At 37.1% G+C, this 25,807-nt stretch overlaps 1 long non-coding RNA gene across 2 annotated transcripts in view; it reads left to right on the forward strand.

The window, feature by feature from the left end:
- The first annotated feature begins 827 nt into the window (after positions 1-827).
- LOC131383329 (uncharacterized) overlaps positions 828-25,807 on the forward strand; it is a 192,299-nt gene continuing 167,319 nt past the window's right edge. For both annotated transcript variants that reach the window (XR_009213305.1, XR_009213304.1), the window contains exons 1-2: positions 828-920; positions 5,282-5,366. This is a non-coding gene — a long non-coding RNA (uncharacterized LOC131383329). The remainder of the gene's footprint in view (positions 921-5,281; positions 5,367-25,807) is intronic.

Genomic DNA, 25,807 nt, shown 5'->3' on the forward strand with positions numbered 1-25,807 from the left:
ATGAAAAGCAGGAGAAGGATAGAGAGGCATCCCATATGAAGAAAGAAATCAGAACAGACGTGCAGAGGCAAAAGTAGTCATGGTCTGCGTCCTGGCTCAGGAGGACAGTATGTGTTGAAGAGCAAAGCCTGGAATCGGCTGATGCCTGCCTGAAACCTGACCCCACCCCATGTGCTTTATCTACTCACATTGTTTGCCCAGGAAATCTGGCACTCTACAATGAGAACAGGAACTGGGTGTCCCAGCTAATCTTCAGCTCGGTGGGTCCCATAGGGTTGTCATATTTGAAAAAATTAACAGTAGGCTTTGAATAAAAAGACTTGGAGATGAAGCAGAATGCTTCTGCCAAAGCTTCCCTCAACTGACATAAGAGGAACAAGTTTATTTCCCAAGTTAATTATAGTATAATTTACCAGGTATCCAAATAAATGTGTTTACAGGATAAGATTTTTCCCCGTGAAAAATTCTTGACCGTAATTTTACATATAATTCTTTTATTCAACAAATGTTCAATGTATGTTTGTTTTATATCGAACACTTTTTAAGGAATTAGGAATACCATTGTGAATAACATAGACAATTTCTACTAAATGCTTAGATGATGAAAGGCAAACAAATATATAAGAAAGAAAGTAATTAAGAAATACAGTTTTATGCCTAATTATGTCAGGTGGTGGTAAGTGCTGTGTCCCCAAAACACTTACTGATTTTTCTCAAACTATTATAAAACAGAGAAGGTGCATAAAGATTTCTGGACATGGGACTGAAGATTCTGTTTTAAATATGGTTGCCAGGGAAGTCCTTACTGTATAAGAACATTCCACCAAGGACTTGAAGGAGATGAGAGAAGTCATCAAGTGGATGTAAAAAATAACACTGCCAGTAATAGGACCAGCAAATACAAAGATCAGAGGAGAAAGGTATCTGCTTTGTTTAAGGGACAGCAAGTAGGTCCCCCTGCTACAGCAGAGTGAATACAGTGGAAATGGTAGAAGAGTTTTTAGTTGTAAGGCAAGAAGAGGGACCAACCATGGAGAGTCTTAGATGTCATCGTGGAGATTTCTATGGAGGTGAAATGGAAGCTACGGAAGGCAATAGAGGCTGATATGGTTCACAGCTTTAACAGTCTGCTCTCTGCTGAGAGAAGTCAATTCTTAAATTGACTATAGGACAAAGGGTAGATCCAGGTAGTGAGATGTTATTGCAATCACCTAGGAAAGAGATAGGATGATTTGAACTAGAGTGGTAGTGGTGAGATGTGGTCATATTCTGAAAATATTTTTAAAGTAGAGTTGAGAGGATTTAGTGATGAATTTGACATGGGATGTGAGTCAAATTTCAGAGCCTGAGCCAAACGTCCCTATTTAATTACGTTTAATATAATGGAAAAGGTGGGGGGAAATGGATTAAGAAAAGAAAGAACAGAAGTTTGATGTGGGAAACAGGTGAAGAAACCAGTAGAGATGTTAGATATCTAAATCTGAGTTCAGGAGATTTGAATGCATAGAAAATTTGATCATTAGCACGAGGCTGGTATTTGAAGCCATGAGACTGGACAAGGTCATTTTAGTTTAGTGTATTTCCACATATTATATTTCAAGCATCATGCTAGATACTTTAACGTTTGGCCATTTTAAAAGCCCCTTGGTAAATTTCACAGGAATGAGGATTTGACTGACCTGTTGTTCTCAGATGTCTGACCTCAGTAGGGTGCATTATTTTATTATATTTAATTCCCTATAAAATTCCAAAATATCAAAATAAGACCCATATTTATTAGCAGGATTTCTCACATACAATATTCCTACTCAGATAGGACTATATCACTTAATTTCGCAGAAATATCCTTCCCTGAGGTGATGATACTATTATATCACCAATCATGAAGTCATGCTGACTTATAGGCAACAATGGAGCTCACATTTTGATCTAAGCTAATTTGCATGAATTACTTAAATTATGAAAATACACACTTTCAGAGACCAGACAGATATTACTCTGAATTGTGTCAAACTATCACTTAATAATTCTCAAGGGCTCAACTCTGGTGAAACCAGATGCTACAGTGTATGTGTTTCCTGTTCCCTTCCAATTTTTTTCATCATGGTTCATCAGCAAATGCTATGAAGTCTAATTAATGTAACTAATGGATCTCTGGGCCATTGGACCATGCATTTACATGAATTGCTCTGTGAAAGAGCCCTCTCTCATGCACTCTCTCTCTCACTCGTGTGCTCTCTCTCTCTCCCTCCCTCTCTCCTTCTCCCTCTCTCCCTCTCTCCCTCTCTCCCCCCTCCAGCCCACCATCCCCTTCTCTTTCAAGAGCAGAACATTTTAGTGACCTCCATTTAACTGGCTGAACTAAGCAGCAATCTCTTAGGTAATAATGTACTGCTAAGAAACCTCAGCATAGACTATAATGTTACCACTATCTGTTCATGTTGTTCTAGGGCTCATAAAATGGAATATTGTAATCTAGCTCTGAGGAAATTTGAGATTGTCTCATATTTTCTCGGTTAAACCAGAAAATAATTAATTACAGGGAAGGGACAAGTATTGCCCTGGCAGAGCCAGCCTGAAAAATAATTTCTGTTCATTCTCAATATATTATCTGCTTTGTCGCTAGAGGCCCTCCTTTGTTACTCTTATATCAAACTCCTTTGGCCACTTAATTTTCCTGCCATATCAACTCAGAAATCATACCTACAAAAGAGCTAAAGTCTTCAACTTTTTTCTTTTGCAAAAATATGTGCCAGCTATGAGAGTGTAAGCTTTATAGTTATACATAGATGTTTTTATTTATAATCTTTCTCCTGCAAAACAGGATTAGAGAAAGTGAAGCAAAAAGAACATGTAATAAGATGAATAATGAATAGAAAAATAAATTGCTCTAAAGACAAAGGAAACTATAAAATGTAGATGACTAGAACTATTTAGCAAGAAGAGACCTCATTCTTTCCATCAAATAGTGTGGTGTAATTTGCACAATGCACCTAATGGTTAATGAATACATATTTGTTGAGGATATCATTAATAAACAACATGACCAATGAAAAACTAGTAAAAACGATTTTTACTCTTCAGAAAGTAACTATTAGATAGGTATTGTACATTCCATTTTTAAAAGGTAGAGGAAAATATATATATTGATCTGACCCATAAATGCAACAGGAAGACACAGAGTAACAATTATTGCAGGTGAATTTCAGCTCTCAGTCTATCTACCAACCTGTGTCACCAGGAACCTTCTTCAGACCCGTGTATCCAACTGCTTATTTATCTTTTGCACCTGGGTATTCCTCAGGTACCTCCATTTAATTCATCTTCTTCCTCCAAACTGGTCAGCATCCAACCAGATCCAGAGAACTGGGAAGAGCTATTCTAGTCTCCGCCCTCTCCCCTGTTGCTGATCCGGTTAAAAGGGCCAAAGAATGTAGTTGAGAGGACACTGTCTCTGTATCTAGTAGCATTTAGTTTTAACCTAATCCCTTAACTTAAAATTGACATGGCCTTCAGTAAGCGATTTACCTCCTCTGAATATCAATTGATAAAAGTAAAAAAAAATTCCAAAATTAATTGTATTGAGGATTAAAATACCATGTTTGGTACACCACAAGCTCTCAATAAACAGTTGTAGTATTGTTATTCAAATTGGTACACAGGCCTATCACTTCTCCTTCCTTTTAGATCTTTTTTTCTCTCTGTTCATGCCTCTGAATGCCCCAACCCAATCTCTCTTCCTCTGTCACCTTTTTAGGAAATTCATCCCCACCCCACTCATCCCACCACTCCTCACATTCCTTTCTCTCCTACCCTGGCCTCCACCACAGCTCCTCCATCCCCACCTGTAATCCAGCCTCTACACGACTATCAGGGCTGTGGTTCTGAAATGCAAATCTTATCATGTTGCACCTTACAACATCTTTGAATCACACCTACTTGTCTCATGATAAATTCTAAACTCTTTAGTTTTAAGCTGACCATGACCATCTTTGATCAGACCCTGTCCGTCTCTCCCTCCTAATTCTCATTTCTCTCTACCAAATACTCCACCCCTTGTTCTGAACAACGTGGTTCTGCTTTCATCTCTTCATACTTAATTTTTTTCTTAGATCCTTAACTTTGCTCACAATGTTCCTGTCATCTGGAATAGCATTTTCCCTGTTGGCCTGGAAAATTTGACTATTCCTTTGTGACAGAATTCAGTCTTCACTTCCCCGTGAGTGACCTTCTTAGGACAAATTGACTGTAATTCATTTTGTAGTCTCACAGTTCATTAGGCAGTCTTCAAATGTCCAATATAACAGTGCAAGATATTTGTTGTTTATATGCATATTTCCCCCACTGGCTTTGAGAAACTTGAGAGATTGTTGTAACCATTTGTATCCCCAGTGTATAGATGCATAGCATGCATCTCTTTGTGTTTTGAATGAATGAGTGAATTAATGAATGATGAGAAAGCAATGACCTATGTTTTTTCTCTACCTCTTACATTATAAATAGACTGATTCAACTGAAGTTTCCAGTTCCTATTCCTTTTGCTGTTGTCATTGTATATGTTAGCAAAGAGCTTCATCCCTTTCAAAAATGTATTCTGTAATAGCAATAAATTCAGTGTCTTATGGGAGCAACATTGTGCTCTCTCTCTCCCCCTGTTTTGCCTATTGCTACTTTGAAGAGTATGTGTTTATGACTTTATAGATTAATTTGTTAAAGTGCATGTAATAGGAGCCCTGCTATTTCTTCATAAGTGGTTATGAAAAAATATTCACACTTGCTTATGTTTTGTGAATATCTATATGTGGTGGAGCACATGTTATAATATTTTAAGCGGAAATGTAGATTTAAGGATTTTCTTTTACTGTTCTTAATGTAAAGCTTCTAAATTAGATATACATAAGCACTCTTCTAGAAGATAATGGAAGCATAAGCAAAACACAGAAAAAGACTTACCAAGAACAAATTCTAACTAACAAACAAATGTTAGTTTTATCGCAATACAATTAGTGCATGATGGAACAAAAGATCTATAACAAGTTTAGATGTCAGTAATTTATTGGACACAGATTGTATACATTGTACCCACAAAATTTTATCAAATTGTTTCTATTTCAAGAAATTTTCAGTTTATTCATGTTCAACACAAAAGTTAATTATACATGAAATATAAACTGAATGGAAAACACTGGCATTGTATTTCCTGGCTTTCTGGGAAGAATGTGGGAGTAGGGTTAATATTGAAATGCAAGACAAAGCTCTTTTCTCCTCTCCTTGTTCCCAGGATAGGACAAAATACACACGGCCAAGAATGAGGAAAGTAGGACAAAACCAGTGTAGTCAAGAGAGTTATGACCCTGAGGTGTGAGGTAAGATCTGGCCCTGGGAGTGTTGACTGACATTGCAATATTTAGTGTCTAGACTGGAATGATTAAATATGAAGTGGGTTAACCTGGGGTCTTTAGAGATGGTGCTATTCCCAGAAAGATAAATGAGATCCAGTCCTAGGACAAAAGGACAAGCATCATTGGTCAGAAAAAGAAAAAAAATGATTTAGAAAAAAAAGGAAAGAGAAACAAAATGTAGAGGAGGAAAAGAAATCCAAAGGATGGAGACCAAAGGGTTTGCCAGTCTGTTCCTTGGGAATGTGGGTTACATAGCAACCTGGAAGATGATGCTACTTCCAAGCCCAAGATTCTGTCTCCATGACTTAGGACACTAGTCATGAAGAAATAGAACACATCTTTCTCTTTCTAGATCTCATTCTCAGTTGAAGAACTGCTACTCATGGCCTGCTAGAGTGAAACTCATTGGTTCTAGGAATTAATGAAATTGGACCTGCTGGAGGCAGGTCATTCTGGACATCAGAACTGATGAGGATTGATGTGGGTGTTATTTCAATAAAGTGTTATAAATAATTCACATATGAAAAATTTACTTTTTCTATTAATTTATAATTACATTAATATTGCATTTTAATTTTGTTATTCAAACTAAAGACCATGTCAGTTCTTAGACACAATCTCTCACTGTGTATTAATCTGAATAAGACATTGTAGTAACCACATATGTATATAGAGAGACAAATATATATGTTACTTTTTGAGCTGTTGTAGGTTTCCAGGCAAAAATTAGTGAAAATCAAAGTGTGTGTCCAAAGACTCTCTCACTCCACCCCCATTTCTCCTATTTTTAACATCTTGTGGTATTTTTTACATTAGTATGTTACATTTGTTACAAGTGATGAGTCAATGTTGATAAATCATTTTTATCTGAAGTTCATAATTATATTAGGGTTTGCTCTTTGTGTTGTCCAGTATATGGATTTTAATAGATGTATAATAAGATGTACCCACCATGACAATGTTACACATAATAATACACAGAATAATAATAATAATAATAACTGCCCTAAAAATCCCCCGTGCTCTACCTAGTTATTCCTCCTTTCTTTCCTCCCCAGGGGCCCCTTGAAATGACTGATCTTACTGTCTCCACAGTTTTGTCTTTTTCAAAATGTCACATACTTGAAATCACATAGTATATAGGCTTTCATATTGGCTTCTTTCACTCAGTATTATGCATTTAAGATTCTTCCATGCCTTTTTATGGCTCTCTTTCTCTTTGTTTTTGTTTGTTTTTGAGACGGAGTCTTGCTCTGTCACCCAGGCTGGAGTGCAGTGGCACGATCTCGGCTCACTACAACCTCTGCCTCCTGGGCTCAAGGGATTTTCCTGTCTCAGCCTCCTGAGCAGCTGGGACTACAGGCGCGCATCACCGCATCCAGCTAATTTTTGTTTTTTTAGTAGAGGCAGGATTTCACCATATTGGCAAGGCAGGTCTCGTACTCCTGACCTCGTGGTCCACCCACCTCAGCTTCCCAAAGTGCTGGGATTACCGGCGTGAGCCACCACACCTAGACGGCTCTCTTTTTTTATATAGCACTGAATAATATTCCACTGTATGGCTACACCATGGAGTGTCCATTTGCCTATGAAATGTACTTTGGTTGTTTCTCTTTTGGTAATTATGAATAACACTAGTATAAACACTTTTGTGCATGTTTTATGGGGCATAAGTTTTCAGCTCTTTTGGCAAATACCAAGGAGCATAATTACGGAATCATATACTGAGTGTGCTTAGTTTCATAACAAACTGCTAAACTGTCTTCCAAAGTGGATGTACCATTTCCCATCCCCACTAGCAATGAATAAGAATTATTTCTGCTCACTGTTCTTACCAGCACTCAGTAGTATTGGTATTTTGGATTTTGGCCATTATAATAGGTATGTAGTAGCAAATCATTGTTTTAGTTTGCAATTTTCTAATGACATATGATGTTGAGCATCTTTTCATGTGCTTATTTACCATTAGTAGTATGCTGCCATCAGTAATTTTCCTTTCCCTTTCCATTGCCAGTGAGATCCAGTAGTTCTATTTATTTATTTATTTGAGATGTAGTCTCACTCTGTCACCCATGCTAGAGTGCAGTGGTGCAATCTCAGCTCAACCGCAACCTCCACCTCACGGGTTCAAGCAATTCTCCCTGCCCCAGCCTCCTGAGTAGCTGTGATTACAGGCACCCACCACCATGCCGGGCTGATTTTTGTATTTTTTTAGTAGAGTAAGGGTTTTGCCATGCTGGCTGGGCTGGTCTTGAACTCCTGACCTCAGATGATCCACCCTTCTCAGCCTCCCAAAGTGCTGGGATTACAGGCATGAGCCGCTGTGCCCAGCCAGATCTAGTATTTCTTAATGGAAACTAAAACTTCACCTGTTACCACACTTTTCCCCGTATATTTGTAATAAGTTCTAATGTCTGATAAGGCAAGTCTGACCCTCTGCATTTTAAAAAATTAATCAAGTTATTTATGAAAAATTATGCTCATTTTAGAATCAAATATTTTATTAAAATCAATGACCATATTAGATTTATTGGAAAAATAATGTAATTTAATATTAAATTATCATATTCATTAACATGACATAATTCTTCTCCACTTATTTGGATTTCCTTTAAGATCAATTCCTAAAATTTTCTATACAGATGGTTTTAGGTTTTTTTTTTATAGCTTAAACTACAAGATACTTTACAGTGTCTCAATTTTTATTACAGTTTTACACCTTCAATTATTGCTGATATGGAAGAACTTTTTATCAATGTCTACTTTAGATTTAGTGGGTACATATACAGGTTTTTTACATGGGATACTGCTTGATGCTGAGGTTTGGAGTACAAATGTTTCCATTAACCAGATGGTGAGCATAGTATGCAACAGTTTTTCAACCCTTGTCCCTCTCCTTCCCTCCCCCATCTAATAGTCTTCAGTGTCTATTGTTCCTACCTTTATAACCATGTGTACCCTATGTTTAGCTCCCACTTACAAATGAGAAATTACAGTGTTTATCTATGCGTTTCTGAGTTAGTTCACTTAGGATAATCGTCTCCAGCTACACACATTTTGCTGCAAAGAACCTGACTTCATTTTTTATGGCTGCATAGTATTACATATGTACATACACCACATTTTCTTGATCCAGTTCACCAATGAGGGACACCTGAGTTGATTCCCTTTCTTTGCTATTGTGAATAGTGCTGCAATGAATATACAAGTGCAAATGTCTTTTGGTAGAATGACCTATTTTCTTTTAGATATATACCCAGTAATGTGATTGCTGGGTCAAATGGTAATTCAGCTCTTATTTCTTTGAGAAATCTCTAAACTGCTCTCCACAGTAGCTGAACTAATTTACATTCCCATCAACAGTGTATGTGTGTTCCCTTTCCTCCAGAGCCTCGCCAATATCAGTTATTTTCTTTTTGTACTTTTTACCAAAAGTCACTCTGACTGGTATAGGATATCTCACTGTGGTTTGGATTTGAATTTTTTTGATGATTAGTGATGATGAGCACTAATATGGTTTGGCTCTGTGTCCCCACCCAAATCTCATCTCAAATTGTAATCCCCAGGTATTGAGGGAGAGATCTGGTGGGAGGTGATTAGATCATGGGGGTGGTTTCCCTCATACTAGTCTCATGACAATGAGTGGGTTCTAATAATATCTGATAGTTAAAAAGCATTTGGCAGTTCCTAGCTCTCTCTCTGTCCCGCTGCCATGTAAGATATGCCTTGCTTCCCCTTCACCTTCCACCATGATTGTAAGTTTCCTGAGGCCTTCCCAGCCATGCAGGACTGTGAACCAATTAAACTTTTTTCCTTTTAAAATTTCCCAGTCTCAGGTAGTTCTTTATAGCAATGTGAAATGGACTAATATGGGAAATTGGTACCAGGAGTGTGGCACTGCTATAAAGGTAACCTGAAAATGTGGAGGCGACATTGGAACTGGGTAATGGACAGAGGTTGGAACAGTTTAGAAGGCTCATAATAAGATAGGAGGATGTGAGAAAGTTTCGAACTTCCTAGAGAGTTGTTGAATGGTTTTGACTAACATGCTGATAGTAATATGAAAAATGAAGTTCAGGCTGAGGTGGTCTCAGGTGGAGATAAGTAACTTACTGGGAACTGGAGTAAAGGTCACTCTTGCTATGATTTAGAAAAGAGACTGGTGACATTTTGCTCTTGCCCTAGAGATCTATGGAAACTTGAACTTGAGAGAGATGATTTAGGGCATCTGGTGGAAGAAATTTCTAAGCAGCAAAGTATTCAAGATGTGACCTGGCTGATTCTGAAAGCATTCAGTCATACGTGTTCACAGAGTATCGAAACTGAAACTTTTATTTAAAAGGGAAGAGAGCATAAAAATTTGGAAAATTTACAGCCTGACCATGGGGTAGAAAATAAAAACCCATTTTCTGGGGAGAAATTCAATCCATCTGCACAAATTTGCATAAGTAAATGAGGAGCCAAATGTTAATAGCCAAGACAATGGACAAAATGTCTCCAGGGCCTGTCGAGATCTTCACGACAGCCCCTCCCATCACTGCTTCAGAGGCCTAGATGGGAAAAATGATTTCATGGGTCAGGCCCAGGGCCCTGCTACTCTGTGCAGACTCAGGATGTGGTGCCCTGCATCCCAGCAGCTCCAGCTGCAGATATAGCTAAAAGGTGCCCAGGTGCAACTGGGGCTGTTGCTTCAAAGGGTGCAAGACCCAAATCTTGGTGGCTTCCATGTGGGGTTGGGCCTGCAGGTATGCAGAAGACAAGGGAGCACAATGCCTAGATTTCAAAGGATGTATGGAAATACCTGGATGTCCAGGCAGAAGTCTGCTGCAGAGGCAGGGCCCTCATGGACAACCTCTACTAGGGCAATGAAGAGGAAAAATGTGTAGGTTGTTTCACCTACACAGAGTTACCACTAGAGCACTGCCTAGTGGAGCTGTGAGAAAAGGGCCACCATCCTCCAGACTCCACCAACAGCTTGCACATGCACCTAGAAAAGCCTCAGGTGCTCATTGCCAGCCTGTGAAAGCAGCTGCAGGGGCTGTACTCTGTAGAGCCACAGGGGAGGAGCTGCCCAAGGGCTTGGGAACCTACTGTTTGCATTAGCATCCCTTGATGCAAGATATGGACTCAAAGGAGATTATTTCAAAGCTTTAAGATTTAATGACTGCCTCTCTGTATTTTGGACTTGCATGGGCCTGTCGCCCCTTTGTTTTGGCCAATGTCTCCCATTTGTAATGAGAACATTTACCCAGTGCCTGTACCCACATTGCATCCTAGAAGTAATTAGTTTGTGTTTGATTTTACAGGCTCATAGATGAAAGTGACTTCCCTTGTCTCAGAGGAGACTTTGGACTTAGACTTTTGGGTTAATGCTGCAGTGAGTTAAAACTTTGGGGGATTCTTGGGAAGACATGACTGTGTTTTGAAATGTGAAAATGACATGAGATTTCAGAGGGGGGCCATGGGCAGAATGATATGGTTTGGCTCTGTGTCCCCACTCAAATTCCATCTCCTACTGTAATCCCCATGTGTTGAGGGAGAGACTAGTGGGAGGTGATTAGATCGGTGTGTGGAGGGGTCCGCCATGTTGTTCTTGTGATAGTGAGTTCTCATGAGATATGATTGTTTAAAAGTGTTTGGCAATTCCTACCTCACTCTCTCTCTCCTGATTCTATGTAAGACGTGCGTTGCTTCTCCTTTGCCTTCTGTCATAACGTAAGTCTCATGAGGCCTCCCTAGCCATGCTGAACTGTGAGTCAATTAAACCTCTTTCCTTTATAAATTATCCAAACTCAGGCAGTTCTTTATATCTGTGTGAAAAGGGATGACTACAAGCAGTTTTGCATGCTTGTTGGCCAATTATATGTCTTCTTTTGATAACTGTTCATATTTTTTGCTCATTTAATGGGGTTATTTGGTTTTTGATTGTTAATTTGTTTAAGTTTCTTATAGATTCCAGATATTAGACCTTGCATAGTTTGCATTTTGAACATTTGTGTGTGTGGTTGTTCATCACTTATTAACACTCTTGTTAAATTTGCTTATAAGTCCTGATGGCATTGTGTTTATTTGATTAGTCTTTTCTATGGGTGATAACAGCATTTCCAAAAGGTAATAGATTGAATTTCCTTCCAAGTATTTATATCTGTTTTTTTTTTCATCTTGTGATATTTGCCAAGCTCTCCAATGCTATGCCCAGAAGAAGTGATATTGATGGTCATCATATCTTTTCCCTTAATTAAAGGGAATGCCCGAAAATAATTCTATTAGTACATGCAACAGACTTTCAATAGGACTTATGAAGTTTAAGAAGTTCTCTTGTATTAAAATTTTTATGAGTTTTTTTTTTTTTTTTTTTTTTTTTTAGTTATTGTAAGTTCTGGGGTACATGTGCAGAAAGTACAGGTTTGTTACATAGGTATACATGTACCATGGTGGTTTGCAGCACCTATCAATCCATCATCTACACTAGGTATTTCTCCTGTTATTATCCCTCCCCTAGTCCCCCACCCCACGACAGGCCCCAGTGTGTGGTGTTCCCCTCCCTGTGCCCATGTGTTCTCATTGTCCAACTCCCTATGAGTGAGAATATGCTGTGTGTGTTTTTTTGTTCCTGTGTTAGTTTGCTGAGAATGGCAGTTTCCAGCCTCATCCAGGTCCCTGCAAAGGACATGAACTCATCCTTTTTATGGCTGCATAGTATTCCATGGTGTATATGTGCCACATTTTCTTTATCCAGTCTATCATTGATGGGCATTTGGGTTGGTTCCAAGTCTTTGCTATTGTGAACAGTGCCGCAATTAACATACGTGTGCATGTGTCTTTAAAGTAGAATGATTTACAGTCTTTTGGGTATATACTCAGTAATGGGATTGCTGGGTCAAATGGCATTTCTAGTTGTAGATCCTTGAGGAATCGCCACACTGTCTTCCACAATGGTTCAATAATTTACAACCCCCCCAACAGTGTAAAAGCATTCGTATTTCTCCATATCCTCTCAAGCATCTGTTGTTTCCTGACTTTTTAATGATCGCCATTCTAACTGGCATGAAATGGTATCTCACTGTGGTTTTGATTTGCATTTCTCTAATGACCAGTGATGATTAGCTTTTTTTGATGTTTGTTGTCTGCAAATATGTCTTCTTTTGAGAAGCATCTGTTCATAGCCTTCGCCCACTTTTTGATGGGGTTGTTTTTTCCTTGTAAATTTGTTTAAGTTCTTTGTAGATCCTGGATATTAGCCCTTTGTCATTTGGATAGATTGTAAAATTTTCTCCCATTCTGTAGGTTGCCTGTTCACTCTGATGAAAGTTTCTTTTGCTGTGAAGAAGCTCTTCAGTGTAATTAGATCTCATTTATCAATTTTGGCTTTTGTTGCCCTTGCTTCTGGTGTTTTAGTCATGAAGTCTTCGCCCATGCCTACATCTTGAATGGTATTGCCTACGTTTTATTCTGGGGTTTTTATGGTTTTAGGTCTTATGTTTAAGTCGTCAATCCATCTTGAATTAATTTCTTTATGAGGTGTAAGGAAGGGATCCAGTTTCAGCTTTCTGCATATGGCTAGCCAGTTTTCCCAACACCATTTATTAAATAGAGAATCCTTTCCCCATTTCTTGTTTCTGTCAAGTTTGTCAAAGATCAGATGATTGTAGATGTGTGGCATTATTTCTGAGGTCTCTGTTCTGTTCCATTGGTCTATATATCTGTTTTTGTACCAGTACCATGCTGTTTTGGTTACTGTAGCCTTGTAGTATTTTTTGAAGTCAGGTAGCATGATGCCTCCAGCTTTGTTCTTTTTGCTTAGGATTGTCTTGGCCATGTGGGCTCTTTTTTGGTTCCATATGAAATTTAAAGTAATTTTTTCCAATTCTCTGAAGAAAGTCAATGGTAGTTTGACGAGGATAGCATTGAATCTATAAATTAATTTGGGCAGTATGGCCATTTTCATGATATTGATTCTTCTTATCCATGAGCATGGAATGTTTTTCCATTTATCTGTGTCCTCTCTTACTTCCTTGAGCAGTGGTTTGTAGTTCCCCTTGAAGAGGTCCTTCACATCCCTTGTAAATTGTATTCCTAGGTATTTTATTCTCTTTTTAGCAATTGTTAGTGGGATTTCACTCATGACGTGGCTCTCTGTTTTTCTGTTCTTTGTGTATAGGAATGCTTGTGATTTTTGCACACTGATTGTGTATCCTGAGACTTTGCTGAAGTTGTATATCAGCTTAAGGAGATTTAGGGCTGAGATGAAAGGGTTTTCTAAATATACAATCATGTCATCTGCAAACAGAGACAATTTGACTTCCTCTTTTCCTAATTGAATACCCTTTATTTATTTCTCTTAGCTGATTGCCCTGGCCAAAACTTTCAACACTATGTTGAATAGGAGTGGTGAGAGAGGGTATTCTAGTCTTGTGCCGGTTTTCAAAGGGAATGCTTCCAGTTTTTGCCCATTCAGTATGATATTGGCTGTGGGTTTGTCATAAGTAGCTCTTACTATTTTGAGAGACATTCCATCAATACCTAGTTTATTGAGAGTTTTTAGCATGAAGGGCTGTTGAATTTTGTTGAAGGCCTTTACTGCATCTATTGAGATAATCATGTGGTTTTTGTCACTGGTTCTGTTTATGTGATGGATTACGTTTATTGATTTGCATGTGTTGAACCAGTCTTGCATCCCAGGGATGAAGCTGACTTGATCATGGTGGATAAGCTTTTTGATGTGCTGCTGGAATCGGTTTGCCAGTATTTTATTGAGGACTTTCACATCGATGTTCATCAAGGATATTGGCCTGAAATTTTCTTTTTTTGTTGTGTCTCTGTCAGGTTTTGGTATCAGGATGATGCTGGCCTCATAAAATGAGTTAGGGATAGTTGTTGTTTGGAATAGTTTCAGAAGAAGTGGTACCAGCTCTTTTTTGTACCTCTGGTAGAATTTGGCTGTGAATCCGTCTGGTCCTAGACTTTTTTTTTTGGTTGGTAGGCTATTAATTGCTGTCTCAATTTCAGAACTTGTTATTGGTCTATTCAGGGATTCGACTTCTTCCTGGTTTAGTCTTATGAGAGTGTATATGTCCAGGAACTTATCCATTTCTTCTAGATTTTCTAGTTTATTTGCATAGAAGTGTTTATAGTATTCTCTGATGGTAGTTTGTATTTCTGTGGGATCGGTGTTGAAATCCCCTTTATCATTTTTTATTACATCTATTAGATTCTTCTATCTTTTCTTCTTTATAAGTCTGGCTAGTGGTCTATCAATTTTGTTGATCTTTTCATAAATCCAGCTCCTGGATTCATTGAGTTTTTGAAGGGTTTTTCGTGTCTCTATCTCTTTCAGTTCCGCTCTGATCTTACTTATTTCTTGACTTCTGCTAGCTTTTGAATTTGTTTGCTCCTGCTTCTCTAGTTCTTTTAAATGTGACGTTAGGGTGGCGATTTTAGATCTTTCCTGCTTTCTCTTGTGGGCATTTAGTGCTATAAATTTCCCTCCACACGCTGCTTTAAATATGTCCCAAAGATTGTGGTACATTGTGTCTTTGTTCTCGCTGGTTTCAAAGAACATCTTTATTTCTGCCTTCTTTTTGTTATTTACCCAGTAGTCATTCAGGAGCAGGTTGTTCAGTTTCCATGTAGTTGTGCAATTTTGAGTGAGTTTCTTAATCCTGAGTTCTAATTTGATTGCCCTGTGGTCTGAGAGACTGTTTGTTATGATTTCTGTTCTTTTCCATTTGCTACGTGTTTTACTTCCAATGATGTGGTCAACTTTACAATAAGTGCAGTGTGGTGCTGAGAAGAATGTATATTCTGTTGATTTGGGGTAGAGAGATCTGTAGATGTCTATTAGGTCCACTTGTTCCAGAGCTGAGTTCAAATCCTGGATATCCTTGTTAATTTTCTGTCTTGTTGATCTGTCTAATATTGACAGTGGGGTGTTAAAGTCTCCCACTATTATTGTGTGGGAGTCTAAGTCTCTTTGTAGGTCTCTAAGAACTAGCTTTATGAATCTGGGTGCTCTTGTATTGGGTGCATATATTTCGGATAGTTAATTCTTCTTGTTGCATTGATCCCTTTACCATTATGTAATGCCCTTATTTGTCTCTTTTGATCTTTGTTGGTTTAAAGTCTGTTTTATCAGAGACTAGGATTGCAACCCCTGCTTTTTTTTTAATTTTTTTTTGGCTTTCCATTTGCTTGGTAAGTATTCCTCCATCCCTTTATTTTGAGCCTATGTGTGTCTTTGCACATGAGATTGGTCTCCTGAATCCAGCACTCTGATGGGTCTTGATCCTTTATCCAATTTGCCAGTCTATGTCTTTTAATTGGGGCAATTAGCCCATTTACATTTAAGGTTAATATTGTTATGTATGCATTTGATCCTGCCATTATGATGCTAGCTGATTATTTTGCCCATTAGTTTATGCAGTTTCTTCATAGCGTCAATGGTCTTTACAATTTGGTATGAGTTTTTAACAAGTAAATACTGGACGTTTTTGAATGTGTTTCTGCTTCTGTTGCAATGCTGCCTAAACTTTCTCTTGAAGTCTATGAATGCGTTGAATTAACTTGTTACATTTTCTAATGTTCAACCATCTATTTTTCTTTTTTTTCTTGAGACGGAGTCTCGCTCTGTCGCCCAGGCTGGAGTGCAGTGGCGCGATCTCGGCTCACTGCAAGCTCCGCCTCCTGGGTTCACACCATTCTCCTGCCTCAGCCTCTCCGAGTAGCTGGGACTACAGGCGCCCGCCACCACGCCCGGCTAATGTTTTTTGTATTTTTAGTAGAGACGGGGTTTCACCGTGGTCTCGATCTCCTGACCTCGTGATCCACCCGCCTCAGCCTCCTAAAGTGCTGGGATTACAAGCGTGAGCCACTGCGCCCAGCCTCAACCATCTATTTAACATACATTTACTACCATAGCTTGTCTCCAGCTTTTCTCTGAGATTACCCTGCCACATTTGACAGATGTGTTTTCTTGCCTCATGATAGAAAATGAGGAGAAAAGTAGGCACTGTTTTGCCCTGATACATACATACAAAAAAGGGAAAATAGTTTAGCTGCAAAATTTTCCTTTCAGATCATTCTCTGTCTTTGGCATCTAGTCTACATCTTCTTCAGGTTACAGGTATCTTTCTTAGGGTTTCTTCTGGGTTTTGTGTTAGTTTCTAATTGCGGCGATAAAATTCACATGGTAGACTGTAATATTGTTCCCAATTCTTTGCTGTTTCCCCAAGAGGTTTACACTTAAGACTTTGACACCATTCTAAATAATTTGACTTGTCTTATGCAGTAAAATATGAGTGAATAAACCAAACTATAATGATGATTAAACATATGTCTAATTTATTTTTGTCAGTTTAGGACACATGACAGCATCTTAAATGTATTAAAGAAATTATTTTTAAAATTTGGGTTGATGGCCATAAAAGGAAGTAAGTCATACAATGAAATAACCCTGGATCTAAAATGCTTATTATGTTATAGTATTCTTCATGAACCATCAAATATTATGTCTCTTTCACCAGACCAACATTAAAATTTCATGTTTTGGCTCTCAATGTGTGGAAATCACCTACACACCTAAACTCACCCACGTTGTAAAATAATTTGTTATTAGCAAGCATTTACAAAATCCAGGTATTATGTGGAGTTGCATTATCTATTGAGAATTCAATTTTCAGGGATTTTTCGGGGTCTGAAATGATGCTGAATCTAGAAATATCTGCAAAAAAAGGGACATACATGGCAGTGAAGGAGCCCCAACCACTTGCAGGAGTGTATTAATCCAGCTGCATATTGATATAATTAGACATAAGAGCTATTAAGTATCACAGACTTCAACCAGTGGAATAACGTAAGAAAGGAAGAAGAAATTCTCTTTAGTGCAATATCTATAGAGGCCATTTCTTGTATATTTCACAAATCACAAGTTTCTTCATATTCCTTTATCTCATAATCCACATTCTAGCAATCTATTTTAGAATCATTGGCGAATAGACGAAAAAGTGATAAATGACTTGGCACACCAGAGACATCTAAAAATTGAACTCATTCTGGGAAGAAATACTAGGGAAAATAAAAGCTAATTCCAATCTCTGAACTCAGAAAAGATCAGGAAATAAAGGCCTTACATGCATTTTAAATGTCAGGGGACAGGATAGGACTTAAATGATAAGCTTTTCCAGAAACCCCTGTCATTTCAAAGATGTAGGTAACTACTTTTCTCCCCTATTATAGGAGATGGGACATGCACTCTCTAGAGGAACTGAATGGAAGGGAGGGTAGCTTGCAGAATACCAAGCACTGATCCTCCTGCCTCACAGTGGCATGGTCCTTAGTTACCTCCTTTGCTATATTATGCCCTTTTATTTAAATTTTTAACAATGAAAATCCACAGAGTTTCATCCACAAGTATTTTATGTTCTCTCTACACTCACATCCTGAATGATCTTTTCCAGTGTGTGGCTTTAAATCCATATGCATGCTGATGATATAGCTCTATGTCTCTGAATTCTTGATTGGTCTATCCAAATCTTTATTCAAACATCTCTACCCAGAATGTCTAAACAGCATGTTAAATTTCCAAAGTGAATTCTTCTCTTCTCCTCTTGCCCCCTCCCCAAAGTTCTGCTTTATTCACATTCCTTTCAAACTCTGTAATAATTCTGTTCTTCTTGAAATTCTGGCCAAAAATCTTGGATGAATCCTTGAGTTACCCCATGATCCATCAGAAGCAATAGAAATCCATGAGGAAATCCTCTTGACTCTATCTCAAAATGTTTCCAGTATCCAGTCATTTTTCATCACCTCTCCAGCTACCTCCCCAGCCCAAGCCCCCATTTTCTCTTCTGGGTTATTGCAACAGTGTCCTAATGGTTCTTACACTTTTGTCCATCATAGCCTATTCACAACAGGGCAGCCATAGTCATTTTTGTGAATGCACGTCACTTTTCTGCTGAAAACTCCAATGGCTCTCCATCTCATTCAGAGAAAAAGCTAATCAGTGTCTTGCATATGTAACTCTATGTGATCTCTGCTCCCGCCTCCCTCCATGACTTCCCCTTGTTCATTTTGCTCCAGCACCACTTGTCTCCTTGGCCCCCTGCTGGCATATACCACTTCAGATATTCACACTGGCTGCTTGACCTGCCTCTAAAGCTCAAATGGGAATTGTTCAGAGAGACCTACCTATTTTAAAATTCAATTCTTCCCCCACCCTCATACTTTATATATATATATATATATATATATATATATATATATATATATATATATATATGTACACTTCCACCTTCGAATCATTTCTACCTTCCTCCAATGATAAGTAAGCTCCATGAGCACAGGGACTTTTATCAATTACCAGAACTCACAATAATACCTGACATGCAATAGGGACTGTTTTTAAAAGAATAAATTAATTAAAATAGAGAATAGGGAAGAATATGTACATGTGTTCCTTGGGGGGCTGGGCTAAGGAATAGGAGAGCTCAATACTTATCCTTAACTGTAGGAGATATGATAGATAATATCTAATACTAGAAATTCAGAAATAATTATGTAAGTAGTTTATTTAGAAATAGGGAGATAAACACCTCTGCAGAAAAGCAATATTATGTCTGCCTTTTGAGAGTCTAGGGTTTTTTGTCTTTATTTGTCATGTAGAACTCTGAATCTGTAAACCATTTATTTTAATTACCTGATAAAATTTTTCAGTATAGAAGAGTTTATATTATATAAATTCATTATAAATAATTAAGAATTATTAAAATTGATGTATAATTTTTTATAAGATATAAGTTTATTTAAAAATTTATATTCTTTATTCATAAAGAATATAAATACTTTAGATATATTTTATTCGCCACATTGAGCGATATGTTACTGTTAATTGGGGGAAGGGTATGCAAATCTAAAATGTAGATTTTAATTAACTAGTGTTCTGTTCAGTAAGTTTAAATATAGTCCTGGGAACATCAATTTGTAAAGAAAGAAATGAGCAAATCAGCTAAAATTTTACACACATGGGAATTCGTTTAATATTTAATAGGTTTTCAGAGCTTTAGAGTTCCTAGTTTATTCTTTACCCATTATTTTGTTAAATACCATTGTTCCATGAAAGAAATAAAATGTATGTTTCCATCATAATTCTGGATAAAATTGTACTCTAATATTATCCTCATTGGAAATAAAATATGTTAACTTGGACTATGCAAGTAATTCTGGCTGGATGATACACTGAAGTCATTTCTCTCATTGGCGTTGGAAGTTTACATTTCTATTTACCCTTAAATTGTTGGAGTAAACCAAGAAAACAATGCTTTGCTTAAATTCCAACTTGCAAAATCTTTCCTAAGCTTTTGTGTTTCAAAATAACCCTTTCTCTCCAATGCAACAAACATAAACATTAATAAAAAATTGCAGGCACAGTAAAGTTTGGTATTAAGAAGTGCTGCTTAGACCACTGTGAATGCTGAAGTTGCATGGCAATATGAGAGAATTTCCATGAATATATATTGACTATTAATGCAGAATAGTTTTCTCATTCTCCAACTAAAACAATTAAAAAGGAAAATTATGTTTATTAAAAGCCTATTTATCTCTAGGCTTTTAGCCAAACCCTTTTGAAGATGATTTTCCCAATTGGAAAATTATCAGAAGCAAAATCCTTTCAAGAATACAGGATTTCAAAATTCATCAAGTTAAATTATTCTTTATATACAATTTCTTTCTTAAACTCACAAAACCACTAATATGTGAAATATTACAAATGATGACCTATTGGTTATTGTCCTTTGGTTTAAGAAAAAAGGAGGAAATCCACTTATGGAAGAAGTTTACGTATGTATTTTTTAATACTAAGAAGTCAATTTTGCATTATTGGGCATATTCAGATAATAAGAGTTCTGTATATTTGAATATTTTGCTTAAGAGTGTATATATACACATATATACACATATATACACATACATACACATATATACACATATATATACATATATACATATATACACATATATACATATATACATATATACACATATATATACATATATACATATATATACATACATACACATATATACATATATACACACACACTCTTAATGTGTAAATATATGAGTGTATATATATATGAGTATATATATATACTCAATGTGTGTATATATATGAGTATGTATATACACTTATGTGGATATATATATAATTGAATACATGTATGTGTCTAAATACTATGTTCTAAGCAAGATATTTAATGACCTCAATGTGTAGGGTCTTTATTAAGAACAGTGCTCATGGGTCTGCAAATATGGATGTACTACAATTAATATTATGGCAAAAAGTTTAGTGATTGTGTTACTCTGATTAAATTGAAAGCATTTGAAATTAAGTGACATATCTCTAGTGGTCATTTTTTTGTCTTGCCAACAAGCTCCACCTAATAATTTAAAACTAACTTCAAGGAATTTTTATTTGTCTATTCATTCAAATAAGTTTTGAATTTAGTGTAGTAAGGTAAATTTATTATTTCTAGTGAGGTTATATATTTCAACTTTGATTTCTATTGACAATTCATTTTACTTCCTTTTTGTCAAGTCAGGTTATTATGCAGTTTACCAAGACTAAATAGAATATGAATTTTATTCTGAGTAAGTTTTTATAGGGCAATGTCTACTACAGAAGCACCTAGCCACATGTGGCTATAAAAGCAATGAAATGTAGCTATTCCATATTGAGATATACCATAAGTGTAACGTATACAGGAGAATTTAAAGACATAATATAGAAAAAATAAGAATGTAAAAATCTCATCAATAATTTCTATCTTGAAATAATTTTTGAAAATATTGGGTGAAATAAACACAAAGTCATAATTAATCTCAACTACATCTTTTCCTTTTTAATGTTGCTTTTTCAAAAATTTAAAATTATATATGTGACTTGCATTCCTGGCTCACAATATGTCTATGTTGGAAAGCAATGTATAAAGTTATTTTTTAAACTTCCATCTTTCTCTTATTAAATAGTATTAAACAAACAGTGAGTTTGCAAGCTTTTAAAAGGCAATAAAGGGCTGGGCGCAGTGGCTCACACCTGTAGTTTCAGCAATTTGAGAAACTGAGGCAGGAGGATTGGTTGAGCTGAGGAGTTTAATACCAGCCTAGGCAATAGAACAAGACCTCATCTCCACCAAAAAAAAAAAAAAAAATTTGCTTGGTGTGGTGGCATACCCATGTAATCCCAACTACTGGGGAGGCTGAGGTGGAAGGATCCCTTGAGCCCTGGAGGTTGAGGCTGCAGTCAACCATTATTGTGCCCTGCACTCCAGCCTGGGTCACAGAAAGACTCTGTTGAGGTAGCCAGCCTAGAAGTAGTCCATCAACAAATATCAATATAAATAACATACAATTAAATGAACAGAAAAACAATTCCTTTCATATATATCTCTTTTCCTTTATTGTACAATTGATTCATTTGCCATGTTTGTAGGGAACCATTTTCAAAATGTCTTATACATAATCAGTTATGCATAATCCAGAAATTAAAAGTTATAATTCAAATTTTATATGAATTTAATACAAATAAGGCTTAACCTAATTTTCATTCTACCTTATATGTGATTATATCTAGAATGCTATTAAAACATATTGGTCTGGTCATCTGGCTGGAAGTATGTTGTTGACTGGCAAAAGGGAGAATTTTCCACCAGAAAAAATGTTTCCATAAGATAGCACTAGTGTTGGAAAATGAAGGTGAAACAAAGCCTTCAAATAAGTATAGAGCCAGCTCCCACAGTTAGATTCTACTTTGTCCAAATACGATTTTTCCTCTTACTGCCCTTAGCCATCAAATGGTCTTTTGACAGCCCTTACTCTTCCTGCTCCTGTATGCTCTAGTCAAGAGAGTTGAAATGTCCTCTACTTCCAGGATGATATTAGCCTCCCCTGGTAATGGAACACTCTAATATTTTCCACTAACTAATGGAACACTCTAATTCAAGCATTCACATAGCATATTACAAACCTACTTAATTGAACTGTACATAAAGTGATTTGTGTTTCAATGTTACAGAATGAATGTTTGTGTCCCTGCAAAATTCATATGTTGAAATCCTAATTCCTAACGTGATGTTTCTTAGAGGTGGAGCACTTCACAGGTAATTAGGATTAGAAGTAATTCTAGGGGTGGGGCTCCCATGTTGGGGATAATGCCCTTATAAAAAGATGAAAATATGTGAGATCTCTTTCTCTGCATGTACACACCAAGGAAAGGCCATGAGAGGACACACCAGGAAGAAGACCCTCACCAATAACTTGACCATGGTGGCACCCTAATCTCGGATTTCCAGCCTCCAGAACTATATGACATACATGGTTGTTGTTCAAGCCACCCAGTCTATTTTATTTCATTATAGCAAACTGAATTGACCCACATGTACATTCAGTCTCCTTATTCTACTACCACGCTACAAATTCATATTTGTACATTCCATTGACCAAAGCCCAAGACACAAATAGAAGTCTTTTAGAAGTGAATAATGAAAGCTGAACCTAACAGAGAAGAAATGCACCCTGACTGTCTACCTGTGCCTCTCGTATGTTGCAGACTCACCTTTTGAGCCTATACTTATTAGTCAGAATCTATTTCCTCTGCTTGTTGTTTTGTTTCCAATGGCCCTTGACTAGCTTGATGGCCAACAAGACAAATGCAGCAAGAAAGGCTCACTGAATAGCACAGATTTGCTATGTACCAGTGTAGGAAAAAGCATGTTACTAAGTTTAATTGAGAAACTCAGCCAGTGTTCCCATGTAATCATAGTGAGAAAAACACAAATGAAAGCTCTTCTTTAAAAAAAAAAAAATACATGTGTACTAAGAGCCAGACTCCCTTATCCAAGGACAGACCAGCCAGGTTGTAATGAAAACACCTTTAATCCTTCTCAGCTTAGGCTACAATCCTACAAAATATACAGTATATCTGCTTGGAAAAAAATAAACTTTTTATGGCCAGAGGCAAGATCTGATATAAGTTGCAAAGTGATTGGAAGACTTTTGGCTTGGTTTGGATATCTGGTCCTTTACCTGAATTGTTAATTAAATTAGATTTTTGGCAGAGGCCATGAGCCAAGAAATGACAATCAGATCCCAGATCTCAGAACTTCATAGGCAAAGATGACCAATTATTGCAAGGAGACACCAACTCAGACCCTAATTAGTTATGGAAGTTTGTGAGCAAGGTAAGGAATAGAGCATTTCCAAAGATGGAATGAAGGCATTATCATGGACATGGTCATGTTCAGTATATATGTTTTAAGTGTTTATTTCTGTAGAATCAGCATGAGAAACATTCACATGGTCGTTTTATTTTTCAACTAACTTTAAATCCAAAGACATAAAACAAATTTTGAAGAACTTAACCATTAGGTGAATTAAGAGTAAACCATTTGCAATTCATAGCTTTTTCAATAGAAGTCAATAGAACTTTTCCCATGATACTTGGATTTATCAGTGCTCATAGTTTTTGATAAAGCAGTGTACTTTACGTTATACTCAAAAGTTCCAATGATGATCAGAATTCTTTGCTCCTTTTTATTTGCCTCTTCTCAACTACATACCCTCTTACTGCCTCAAATAGAGTAATAACTGTACCAGGGTGCTTAAAATATATTTTATGATAGCAATCTTTGGCAATAGAAGTGATTCTCTATTCTACTGCAGATATAAACACCATAAGAAAAGATATATTTCAATTGATAAGTCAAAAGTCTTTGACTTTTCCTGATAGTGTTTATAAGAAATACAGCTCTAATTTATCAGTAATGCTAAATGTGTTATAAAGAAAAGTCAGAGAGTGAAAGTTTGATAGTAGGGTTAGAAAAAGTTGTGGAGCAATATATAAGGTTGGGGAGAAGAGATGTTATTAGAGAAAGGTCAGCAAGTGCAAAAGTGTTCTTAAAATACTCACTATAAAATATGTTACAATCATAGAAATATGAAACTGTGATTTACATGTGCCTACTAGCAGCATCTAGCTGGAAACCCCCTCTTTTTTTTTTTTTTTTTTTTTGAGACAGAGTCTAGCTCAGTTGCCCAGGCTAGAGTGCAGTGGCCTGATGTTGGCTCACTGCAACCTACACCTACCAGGTTCAAGTGATTCTCCTGCCTCAGCCTCTCAAGTAGCTGGGACTGCAGGCACCTGCCACCATCTAGCTAATTTTTTGTTGTTGTTGAGACAGTGTTTCGCTCTTGTCGCCCAGGCTGGAGTGCAATGGCATGATCTCAGCTCACTGCAACCTCTGCCTCTGGGTTCAAGTAATTCTCCTGCCTCAGCCTCCCAAGTAGCTGGAATTATAGGTGTGCGCAACCATGCCCAGCTATTTTTTTTTTTGATTTTTAGTAGAGATAGGGTTTCACCATGTTGGCCACACTGGTCTTGAACTCCTGACCTCAAGTGATCTGCCCACCTCAGCTTCTCAAAGTGCTGGAATTACAGGCCACTGTGCATGGCCGAAACCCCCTCTTAAGATAATAGGTCACATCACCATAGCATTAATGTCCACACACAACTCAGTATATTACTCCACTTTGCTTCAGTAACAACCTTAAATATCTATGATTTATAGGAAGCATATTCATTTTACTCACGTTTTATGTTAATGCTTCTGAGTCAGCAAGTGCTGCTCTACCTCCTGTGTCTTCTCATTTGGCAACCTTCAGTGGCAGTGAGAAAAGAATGACAGGAGGGGAGACATGGGTGCCACTTAACACTTCCATGCAAAATTACCACTCTGTCACTTTTCCTCACACTCTACTGACCCACATCAGCAACATGGCCAAGCCAGATAATGGGGTGGAAATGTATACTCCACCTTCAAGGAGGTACTTGAAGTGACACAGCTATGGGCAGAGACGTATACTTCTTTTTCAAGGAAGTTATCCAACAACTGTAAAACATAATGCAATTTGCCAAAGTGAGTTCAAGTGCAGGAAGAATAAGCCCCAGAGAGTTCGGTCTTGGCCTTAGCTCCTCTTGTTTTAAGTGGATGCCATAGCTCAATTGTACTTTGTAGATAAAGATTTCTAAGAAGACTGAATTTGTTCAAAATGGATGTAATCTCAATGGCTCTCCAACAATGCTAGGTCTTTCTGGTAAATTCTACTCATAGCCACTGGCAGAAATACCACTGTGCAGAAAAAGACACTGGAGAAATAAGTTTCAAGCCTGTACATAAACTGCCAGAATAACTCCAAACGTTTTAATTGTCATAATAGTCAAGTCATACATAATCCTATCTTAGTTATATAGGGCACAGCAGTATTAATTTACAATAATTATCTCTGTAAATGATGTTAAATATCAGATATATCTTAAAGAAGTTGTGAAAATCCAACAGATTGGTATTACTAAT

The sequence above is a fragment of the Hylobates moloch genome, unplaced genomic scaffold, assembly GCF_009828535.3.
Source record: "Hylobates moloch isolate HMO894 unplaced genomic scaffold, HMol_V3 SCAFFOLD_4, whole genome shotgun sequence".
In the NCBI taxonomy this organism is placed as follows: Eukaryota; Metazoa; Chordata; class Mammalia; order Primates; family Hylobatidae; genus Hylobates; species Hylobates moloch.